We start from the raw sequence: 6,740 nt of genomic DNA on the forward strand, positions 1-6,740 counted from the left end.
GGGGGGGAGGGCGCGGCAAGCGTGGGCTGAGAGAAGACAGGAAGGAAGGGGAAGTGCGTGGGGAAGGCGAAGAGGCAGACCGTGAGAAAAGCTCTCCGCTCAGGTGTGGCTGCACCGAAGGTGGAGGGACTGCAAGCGTTGAGCTCCGCGTGCTGGTGCACACTTATAACCTCAGTGCCAAGGAAGCTGAGGCCAGCCTGAGCTACGTATGTAGTGAAAACCAAAAATAGGAGGGGAGATGTAGCTCGGTTGGGAGAGGTTTGCTGAGTATCCTCAAAACTCCGGGCTGGATCCCAGCACTGTGTAAACAAGGTATGGCAGGGTCAGCCTTTAAGCTTAGCATGTAGGAGACAGGGGATCAGACGGGTCACCTTAAGCTACATAATGAGACCCGGCCTCAAAGGGACACCACAAGATAGGAAGTGACTCGAAAGGAAATCCACCTAGGAAAGGGCGTGCTGCAGAAGCTGAGGGAAGAAAGTAAGACCGGAAGGAAGGGCTGAGGGGGAGGTCAAGCGCAGGCGGAGGTCTCAGGAGCTCAGTGGGGAAAAGTTTAAACACAGTGAGTTAACGTGAAGGCCAAAGTTAGGTTTTAAATTAACGATTATTGTCCCTATGAAAGCGGTAGAACAAAAAATGCCTCTAACCTGAAAGCCCCACTTGCCCCAAACAGATAACCTCATGTAATGCTGGAGGCTGTTGTTCACGTTAGATAACCAGCCACCAGCTCCCACTCCTGTAAAGAAGGCTGGATGCCCCACCGGCTTGAAGGGCTGGATCCCAGGTAGGCAGGGGGTGCATGGGCAGGGAGTACGGTAGGCCGTATGCTTGATTCCAGTTGCAAGAAGGCATGAAGTATAGAGCCTTAGGGGTTTTGCCTTTATAAGCACTGGACTCATGTAATCCTTAGAATAATGTAAGTTGCAACCACGGCCTTTCTCTGGGAATCTTGGACCTGGTTAGTGTCCATCATCCCGGCTAGTATTTAATAAAACTTATTTCATATTTAGCTCAGACATTGTGGTAATGCTCTCATTCTCTCCCAGGGGGATTAACATTTGGAAGAAGGACAGGAGATGGTTTTCTTCAGGGTTCTGGGAAGCCCCTCTCTCTGGTAGAATTGGAGACAGAGCTGGCTAATGCCCTGGGCTGAGAGTGGTGCTGGGGCCTTGGCTGTGGTCAGATGAAGGCAGTGTGTGTGCACAGAGGAGATGCTGGGGAAATATTGAGTCCCGTGGTGTCTATTTCCACGGGGAACTTTAAGAGAAGGATATTAAGGGCATGCAGGGAAGCAAGTGTTGGTGCTTTGTGGATTTCAAGGGAACAGTGAGAGGAGGAGGAGGAGGAGGAGGAGGAGGAGGAGGAGGAGGAGGAGGAGGAGGAGGAGGCAGGTCTCCAGACACCCAAGAGAGCCACTGGGTTTGCCGCAGTGCATTAAAGTGACACTAATTTCTACGTTCTTATTTTGTCACCTTTTGCTGAGTAGGGAGGGTGGGTACCATGATGATTATCATGAAATATTGTCCCATCATGTCCTTTCCGGACCTGAGCCGAGCCGGCCTGCAGCAAAGGTGCCAAATAAGGGAAAGGGTTTTGCTGGCGCCGTTAACTCTCCCACAGCATCTTTCCTTCCCCTTCTCCCCGCTGTTCCTGCGGCCCATGAGCAACGTGCAATGGAAACTGAATTCATCTCCAAGTCCAGGAAAGGACGCCAACCGGCAGAACCAACCCATTCTTGCGTTTCTTTTCATGGTAACTGCGAATGTCTCGCTCCACAGTGCACACAGGGCTAACAGGGACCCGCTGGACAGAAAGGAAGGATGGCCTCTCTGGTAGCACCTACTGTCTCTCTCTTCAACGAGGTGAGGGAAAGGAGGGGTGTCGGCCAGCCCTTGAAGCTCTTACCACAAGATGAAGCAGATGCCAAGGAAAGAGTTGTGAGATGAAAAGCAGAAGAGACTCAGAAATGCTGCAAACCCCAGTTCCACCATCCTCGAAGACAGAATGGGAAATGGGAACAAATGGAAGGGCGCCTGTGCTTCTAGGTATAGTGGAGGAGGATTATTGTAGATGAAAAGGAGAGAGCGCAGCAGAGGCAGGATCCTCTGGTAGAGTTGGCATTACGTCTAGGCTCCGCCCATGGTTACCTGGCAACAGCCAGCTGTGCCTGACTCACTATAAAAGGGGATGCTTGGCCCCTCAGCTCTCTCTTGCCTTCCTGCTCTCTCTCTGTCCTCTTGTCTTGCTTCTCCTCTCTCCCCATCCCCCCCCCCCCACTTTCTCTGCCCTTCTGTCTCTACTACCCTCTCAACTCCCCTCCCTGTGCCCTGAATAAATTCTTCTATATTATACTGTCTTGTGGCTGGTCCCTCTGGGGAAAGGGATACCTCATGGGCCCTCGGAGGCACCCCTCCCCCATACCTGACTACACCTCCACCAAACATATTCCTTTTCTTTCTCTTTATAAAACACAACAGGTATAATCAGAGTGAACACAAGGACCTTGAGCTGGACCGTGTGAGGAGATGGGAGCGCCAGGAGAGGAAACCAGAGACAAAAAGGCCAGGTAACCAAACTGGCTGAACTATATAGGAAAGGAACACTAGGAGGGGGCAAGCCCAGCCCAGCCCAGCCCCCTGAGCTGGAGAAGTTTAGGGTAGGGGGTGGGGTTACACCATCCAGGAAGACTCATAACTGGTAGAGACTGAAGGATGCTGGGAGAATCTGGCAGCCAGCTGGTCCACTCTCCTATGCTAAACAGGCACTAGGCATGCCAGCTGTTTGTCCTGGGCTGAGACCCAACAGAGTCCCTCTTACACTAAAGCTGCTGTGTTTGCCTTCTGGAGATCCACTGCCACAGGCATGTTTGCCCACAGGCCTGTTTTATCAGTCGTGGCTCTCCGTTTTTGCCTTAACAATGTCAGGCCTAGGAGGCAGGAGAGATGTGGTTGCTGGGGATTGAACTCAGGACCTCTGGAAGAGCAGCCAGTGCTCTTAACCGCTGAGCCGTCTCTCCAGCCCTGCTCCCTGTCTTGCTGTGACTAGGACAGCCATTTGATGGGACCGGATTCCCACTATGGTGAGCCAGTGGTCCACAAGGATCAACAGGCCTGTCCCACTCAGCGGACCGTTGTCTAGAATGTCAAGCAGGCCTGTTTCTGCACGGTGGCTTATTTTAGGTGAGTTTCTGAGCTTTCTCCTCCAATTACAAAGAAAGTCCATAACCATTACCCCGAGAAAAGGTGGGTTTACACAAAGGGCAGGAAGAAAAAGAAGGCACTGTGTTCTATGGGCATCCAGACACTAGGCCCAGGATTTTTAAGATAGTTGTCACAGAGTAACTGTATGGGACACAATAAGACCTTTCAGTATACGCAGATGTCTTTTTTTTTTTTCCGTTTTTTTTCGAGACAGGGTTTCTCTGTGTAGCCCTGGCTGTCCTGGAACTCACTCTGTAGACCAGGCTAGCCTCGAACTCAGAAATGCCTGCCTCTGCCTCCCAAGTGCTGGGATTAAAGGTGTGCGCACTTGGGAGGTAGAGGCAAGCAGATTTGAGTTCAAGGCCAGCCTGGTCTACAGAGTGAGTCCCAGGACAGCCAGGGCTACACAGAGAAACCCTGTCTCAAAAAAAAAAGAGAAAAGTGGCTCAGATGAAGTCACTTCCTCTTGTGACATCATTTCCTCTTCCTCCCTAAGGAGCAGTACAACCTTATTGTCTTCAGTTGCTGGGGGCGCTCATACTTTTCACCATGGCGCTTACCCTTGGCATTTGTAGTTTAACTACTTTTGGTCTTAAATCTTTAATTCTGATCCCGGAAGCTTGCAGCTCAATAGTGTTTCAGTGGCACGTTCGCACTGTCACACGGCCGTTGTCCTGAGCTATTTTATTTTGCAAAACTGGTGTCTGTGTTCCCCGTAAGCCACCTCTCCTCTTCCTCTGCCCAGAAAAATGCAGGAAACCATCCAGGACCTCTTGAAGTACCAGTCTGGCTCTGAGGCACCTATCTGAAAGTCCACCAGGATTATGTGTCACATATGATGTAATTCTTGTCGGGGAAAAATACCGAATCAGGTCTTGCGTTTGGCAAGTCCTTCACTGTGAGTCATAAGCTTAGGGGGGAAAATCTCTTAGAACTAAAGAGCTTTGTGCCTACCGGTCTCCTGGGTGGAGGGGTGGGGCGGGGAGTGCTCAGGGAGAGCTGGAGGATGATGGTCACTGGCTACCAGCCCGTGAAGGCAGAGCGAATAGAAGCAGGAGCAGGGTTCCTCCAACAAGGCCAGACCTCCATAGTATATAAGGGGCTCCTAGGGATATGGGTGGAGAGGATCTGATTGGTCGTAACACAGCACCTCCAGTGGAAAGCCAGAGCTAGCGGGCCTTGTATGCTGAGTCCTGCATATCTTTAGATAAGGTCAGGCATGTGTGCCCAGGGCCACTCACAATTAAGGTTAGGCAGAGAAAGGGAAGCCCTGCTGAGAAAGGCCCTCCAGATGAGAGGACTGCTACCTTAATAGCAGGGTTCTCCAACATGGGGCCATAAATCCACCCTGGGGAATGGAAATCCAATCCTTTTGACCCGGAGAAGAGGCCAGAGCTCAGCTTGCTCTTAGAAGCCCGAGGTTAGTGATTTTCCCAGCTCTAAACAGTCACAGGTTTTCTTCGGCCATTTCCTTGTTTGTTTTAAGATGAAGTCTCGCATGGTCCAAGCTTGCCTGAGGATAGATTGGGTCGGATTGCCTTGAACTCTGTATATTTCTGCCTCTCATGTGCAGGAATTACCAACATGCACATTGCCCCCCACCCCATGATCCTATGTAACTACAACCGCATCCCTTATTGAAGCAGGCTGGGTTCACAAATCCCTCTCCTGTGTGTTCTCCCTGCCCTGTGAGGGGCAGAGGCAGGGGCAGTGCATCTGCCTCTGGGATGTGCAAGTAGGTGCTAAGTGTGCAGCCAGCACACTGAAGAGTCAGGCCAGAGGGGATTCACAGCCTTCTGATGTTCTGACCCTTCCATCACACCTTGTAGGACAGCCACCTAGAGGGATGCCAAAGTCACAGCCTCGGCATACTCTCACTTCGAGGAGACAGAACGGAAGGAATGGATCAGTCTTTCTAACAACTTCTGTTTCTAACTTTCCACAACACAAAGACATGAAGAAACTTGGCAGGCTTGAGAGATGGCTCAGTGGGCAAGAGTACCAACTGCTTTTCCAGAGGTCCTGAGTTCAATTCCCAGTGACCTACATGGTGGCTCACAACCATCTGTCATGGTATGCAATGCTCTCTTCTTCTTGTGGGCTTGAAGGGAGTGACAGTGTACTCATATACATTAAATAAATCTTTAAAAAGTAAAAATAAAGGCTGGAGAGATGGCTCGGCGGTTAAGAGCACTGACTGCTCTTCTGAAGGTCCCGAGTTCAAATCCAAGCAACCACATGGTGGCTCACAACCATCTGTAATGAGATTGGATGCCTTTTTCTGGTGTGTCTGAAAACAGCTACAGTGTACTTGCATATAAAAAGTAAATAAATCTAAAATAAATAAAATAATAAAAAAAGAAACTACTTGCATGAGCTTATGTTCATGTGAAGGGGGAGAAAGCAGGAGAAAAAAAAAGGAAAGCCAGTATTGCAAAGCTGATTGTGCACTGGTGCTACCATGCAGATCTCGAAGAGAATGAAATTAGCAAGTGGCCCTACCTTAAATGCTCTCTCGAAGAGTTTAAATTAGGAAATATGTTTAAACTGTTAGCACACCAGAACTCATTTCTCTAAGATGATGCGTCCACCCGGAGGAAGAAACTCATCACTGGGCTTTCAGCCTCGCTATTAAGACGGGTTCCTGCTGCGAGGAAAATGTAATTACGGGAGCTGTGCCGAGGTGACCTTTTGAATCCCTTTGGAACTGAAGAGTGTGAAAAAGCTTAGAGACATCACGGAGATGCCTGCTGCTCTTTGCTCCAGTCATTACAACTAATGACTCCCGTGCAAACTAGTGGCAGAGCATCCCCGCCCGTCAGAGAGTTTATCAAAGTCTACATCTCAACCGAACATATTCTTACCTCCCTCTCCCAGAACTTTTAGACTAGCACAGTAAAGTGTGTGTGCCTGTGTGTGTGTGCATGTGTGTATGTGTGTGTGGGGGGAGGTCTGGTTTTATGTGAACTTGGCACAAGCTAGAATTATCTAAGAGTAGGAAACTTGAGCAGATGTCTCTGTAAGTTCCAGCTGTAAGGTATTTTCTTTTTCAATTATTTATTGCCTTTAAAATGCATGAAGGAGCTGTTTCCATGGGCTCCTGGAGCTGGCCCTGTGCCACAGCTCTCCATAACCAAATTCTGCTGGGAGAAAGCTGGTCTCCCAGGAGCACTGACACACAGGCTTGCAGGAAGCACAAGCCATAGTCAGAGACAGCAAGACCAGCTAACACCACAGATAACAAGATGGTGAGAGGCAAGTGCAACAACAAAAGCTACAGAAAGCAAGGCTACTTGGCATCATCAGAATCCAGTTCTCCTAAGGTATTTTCTTAATTAGCAGTTGATGGCTGGAGAGGGCCCAGCCCATTGTGGGTGATGCTATCCCTGGGCAGGTGGTTCTAGGTTCTAGAAAAAAGAAAAAAGAAAAAGAAAAAAAAATCAGGCTGAGCAAGCCAGGAGTAAGCCAATAAGCAGCAGTCCCCCCTCCCCGTCCCCCTCCCCCTTCCTCCATGTTCTGTCCCTGTTTGAGCTCCTGCTC

The 6,740-nt window shown here is 49.8% G+C and overlaps 1 long non-coding RNA gene across 3 annotated transcripts; it reads left to right on the forward strand.

Moving 5' to 3' along the window:
• On the forward strand, window positions 1–5,579 carry LOC127667974 (uncharacterized). 3 transcript variants are annotated; one of them, XR_007973967.1, is made up of 7 exons: window positions 1–312; window positions 674–784; window positions 1,779–2,045; window positions 2,478–2,566; window positions 3,046–3,179; window positions 3,946–4,098; window positions 5,030–5,579. It is a non-coding gene; the product is annotated as an uncharacterized LOC127667974 (long non-coding RNA). The 3 variants fall into 3 exon arrangements; XR_007973965.1 differs by having other exon boundaries at window positions 1–784; window positions 5,030–5,578; XR_007973966.1 differs by lacking the exon at window positions 3,046–3,179 and having other exon boundaries at window positions 1–784; window positions 5,030–5,578.
• The last annotated feature ends 1,161 nt before the right edge of the window (window positions 5,580–6,740 follow it).

This window comes from Apodemus sylvaticus, chromosome 17 (genome assembly GCF_947179515.1).
Source record: "Apodemus sylvaticus chromosome 17, mApoSyl1.1, whole genome shotgun sequence".
NCBI lineage: Eukaryota > Metazoa > Chordata > Mammalia > Rodentia > Muridae > Apodemus > Apodemus sylvaticus.